This window comes from Hordeum vulgare, chromosome 1H (genome assembly GCF_904849725.1).
Source record: "Hordeum vulgare subsp. vulgare chromosome 1H, MorexV3_pseudomolecules_assembly, whole genome shotgun sequence".
NCBI classification, from domain to species: domain Eukaryota; kingdom Viridiplantae; phylum Streptophyta; class Magnoliopsida; order Poales; family Poaceae; genus Hordeum; species Hordeum vulgare.
Genome location: NC_058518.1, coordinates 342,168,994 through 342,173,329, shown reverse-complemented (window position 1 = coordinate 342,173,329; position 4,336 = coordinate 342,168,994). Strand labels below are relative to the sequence as shown.

General features: G+C 45.7%; 1 pseudogene; it reads left to right on the top strand.

Moving 5' to 3' along the window:
- Positions 1–329: 329 nt before the first annotated feature.
- On the top strand, positions 330–1,422 carry LOC123399061 (annotated as a pseudogene).
- Positions 1,423–4,336: the final 2,914 nt, after the last annotated feature.

Genomic DNA, 4,336 nt, shown 5'->3' with positions numbered 1-4,336 from the left:
TACTGCCGCTAAACCGATCCTTTCCCTTGTACGATGCTATCCCACACGCAGTAATGAGAAAAACAGCGCACGTTGAAACCCACGGTCGTTCCCGTCACACGAACCCAACACACCCACGACCCCTCCGCTCGCCCACCCCCACGACGCCTCGCCTTTCACTTCCTATCGCGAGCGGCCTCCCTCTGCTCTGTCGCCGGTTTCCTCTTCCCCACCCGCTTCCTCCCTCCCGTGGTTCCTCCCCGCACCCCCCCGGGCGCCGCCGCATCTCCCTCTCGCTGCACTGCTCTCCTCGTGTCTCTCTCCCGGTGGCGGTGGTGTAGCAAGGCGCGATGGCTGTTCTGGTGCGTGTGCGGCTCGGTGGGCTAAGGGTGCGCGGGGTAGGTGGCCGCACTGCGTGTGTGGCTCGGTGGGTTGAGCATCCGCGGGGTCGGTGGCCGGAGGTCAAGGACGAGCAAGGGTTGCCGGCTGGCTGCCGGGGTTCGCGTGTGGTAGGCATGGGTTGTCGGCTGGCTGAATGCATGGAGGAGGTAGTAGCAGCCATGGCGGTAGTAGCGACCGTCGTTCCGACGAGTGGTGGGGCGGCGGTGCTACTGCTTGGACCACGGGAAGCTCCTTCTGTAGATGCACGAGCAGCTCCTTCCCACCGCAGGCACACCTCGCCTTGATGCAGCCCAAGTTGGCCTGCCGTCCGCCGCGACCATCCCAATTGGCATACACTGATCGCCTCGTCGGCCGGCCGTCATGCACTTAATTGCTCTGTTGTCCGCTCTAATAGTCTGGTAATTCTTTGTAATTTAAGGACACTTTTGTGGGTGGTATCGACACGAGCTCGGTGACGATCCTGTGGGCGATGTCGGAGCTGATTCGGAACCCGCGGGTGCTGAAGAAGGCGCAGGAGGAGATCAGGGCGGCGGTGGGCGAGCCACGCTCCCGGGTGCGGCCGGACGACCTGCCCGAGCTCAACTACCTCAAGCTGGTCCTCAAAGAGACGCTGAGGCTGTACCCGCCGGCGATGCTGCTGCTGCCGCGGGAGACGTTGCGGCACGTCAAGATCGGCGGCTACGACGTGTCGGCGGGGACGAGGGTCGCCGTCAATGCGTGGGCCCTCGGCAGGGACCCGGCGAGCTGGGGCAAGGACGCGGAGGAGTTCAACCCGGACAGGTTCAAGGTGGACCTCCACGGCGCGCACTTCGAGCTGGTGCCGTTCGGCGCCGGGCGAAGGGTCTGCCCGGGTTGGCCATGGCGCTGGTGAACGTGGAGTTCGCGCTGGCCAACCTGCTATGCGGCTTCGACTGGGCGCTGTCGGAGGGGATCAAGGCGGAGGACCTGAGCATGGAGGAGGCCGGCAGGCTGACCTTCCACCGCAAGACGCCGCTCATTCTCATGCCCACCCCGTACGTACCACCGTCCGCTGCTGCTTAATTTAACTCCAACGACAGCTCAGTTTGTGCCCAAATTTGTTGCTTTATCCTGCTGCAACTACGTACTTGCTGTAGTTTTTGTTTGTTTGTTTGTTGAGCTGTTCATGTCTAGGCATCAGGGGCAAAATGTATTGAAGGAAAAATAATAAACTGGCAGCCATTTTTATTTGGATCTACTCGTTGACGGTGAGCATACAACGTAATCTGTCCCTCTCCATGGCTGGCGAAATGAAATCGATCTTGCCGGCTAGAGATGGAATATTGGAAACATGCTCACGAACGAGCACGGGCACCCGGCTGAGCACGTCTCTTCCAAATGCCCTGTTCTTATTCAGTGCGGCCACCAGCAAGAACCCGAACCGCCGTCATGGCTCTCTGCCATACAGTGTCTCCTTTTTCTACTGGGCTTCATATTAGTTGGTGGATATGATTTTGAATTCAAGATAGATCATTGCTTCGTAATCAAGCAGTTTGGCAACAATAATTCCAAGGTTCATTTCATCAAGTACTCTAATCAGTAACAATGGTTGGTGCCTCTCGTGGTTGGTCGTATTATGGATGTCTCTTGTGCTACTTACATATTGGTTTGGCACTGGTGTGATTTTCAGGCTTGGTAAACAAGAAGATCCTGACTGTGCAGCCAGGTATTCGTAAAGATATTCTCTGTTCCTCTTGTCTTGACTACTGAGAAAGAGAATAGAAGGACAATCCCGCCACCTTCACCATTAGACTATCATGCACAAGTCGTTCTGCAAGATGGCCAACACTGTCATGACAAGGTATTAGCATTAAAACAACCTTATCATTCTTTTCTGTTCATTGTGATGCTAGGTATTCTGATTAAGTATCCAACTGGTTTTGGAAATGTGTATTGTGATGTATCCCAATATGTAAGAACGAACCCTCTGCTCGCATCATTGGTGAAATATAACCGTTTTAGAATTCTATGTAGGGAGTCTATGTTATGAATTCTATAGGTGCTAATGTGCTATGCCTTTAATAAACTTGGAATTCACATATTACGTATAAAGAAGTACATGCTCACATCTCACTCGTAACATTGTATGGTTATTTGATAATTGTTTTGGTGTAACTTGATATGTTTCTTGTTTGGTTTATTTGATGCTCTCAATGCTTTTTTTATGATCTGTCTTGAAATTAATTAGGACCAAATCATAAAAACAAATGTAGTTTGTGTTGTTTCCTGTAAATTCAGTGCATATTGCATGAAGGTTGTTCAATGGTCATATAATGACGTTGCCTTTCATATATTTTTGTCCGCTTCTATAAAATCCGAGTGTCGGTTGTGATAGTAGTATGCATTCGATCTTTCAAACATTAGCTACAAAAGATCAACCCAAGATAGCTGAGCTAATCAAAGAACTGGATATAATGTTTAACATAGGTTCAACTGTATTACCATTTCACCTGTGACTGCTGGAGACTCTATTGAATACCTTGATGTAAGATCAAAAGATGAAGTGTATTGCTTATGAAATTCCATTATTTAATGTCAGATGGAAGAATTATTTTTATGATGAAAATTTGGCATTTAATCAGAAGTTATAATAAATAAAGACCTTTTTCTTACTTCACTCTTCAGCCACTAAATCATGATTCATCAGTATCATAGTACATCTCTCTAAGGCTGAGATACCTTTGTTTTCCTGCTTAATGATATTTGTGGACATTTATACTATGAAGAATAATCAATGGTTTCATGTTTTTTTTTCAAGTTTTTAGCTACATCTGATGCAAATGTGACGACGAGGACTTTACGCAAGTTTTGGGTTTTCTCTTGACAAACTCAGTGCAGTTTTCCATATATTGTTATGTTCTAATTGCTAATGGAAACTACCCATCAAGGTTAACAAAACTTCTCTGTCAAACTTTGAAAGTGTAGATATATGCCTAAGTAGATCATATTATGGCAGCAACATGCTTTACTCCATCTAATTCATAAAACGGAGTGTGGTATCGCCTCTGTTTGAATTCTATCATCCTGATTGGATACGTGCATATCCTAATAACTTTTATTGTCCGTGTTGCTTGAATAAGAATTGCATCATTTGTTCATGTTTTTAACTTTAACCAATGTTATGGTTGTAGACCGGTGGTAAATTGTAGTAATTTATCTGAAACCTCGATGATGGATAGTCATATTAGTGTTGTGTGCCGCTGTAAAATGCTGAAGAAAGCAACAAAATCCAATATTTTTGTGCTCTTTCTGTGAGGTGATCTATTTTAATGTGAGCGCTGACTTTATTGCTTCTCCAATAGAGGTATGGTTTGTGAAGCACTATCTTGTACACATTTGTCCAGTTCAACTTTTTGACCATTTGTAATCCGTGGTGAGAAACAACACGTAGCGCTCTATGATTTATACTTGTATCTCATTAGTAAATCCTGCAGGGAAAAGGCATTGTAAGTTTGGGTGGTTTCATGTGATGTCGAGAAGCCACATCCCAAAATATTCATATTTCTATCCTTTTTATTAGTACAAAGAACTATATTAATGAACTTTATCAGATATTATTTTTTCTTGAAATAGAGTTAGTCATGTTCCTGATCATAATGTATCCTTGTAATTCCCTCATATTACTGATAGTGTATCTACCTTCATGCTTTGGACTCTGAATCATTTCAGCGGCATTACATAGAGCATGACCCAGGGAACAAGCCAGTATCAGTTTCATTGTGCATGCCTACATTCAATAGTAGCCACTAGGCCACTAACATATTTCACTATGTTGATTAAAACTAACATTGGTTCAAGTATGAATGAATGTATTTTTCTCGATTTTATCATGTTGCAAACATCTTGTGGATGTGCACGAGTTGATAATACAGTTCTATAACACAAGAAAATCATACTGATGCAACATTTGCTATTTATTCTTGATGAAGTTTTTATG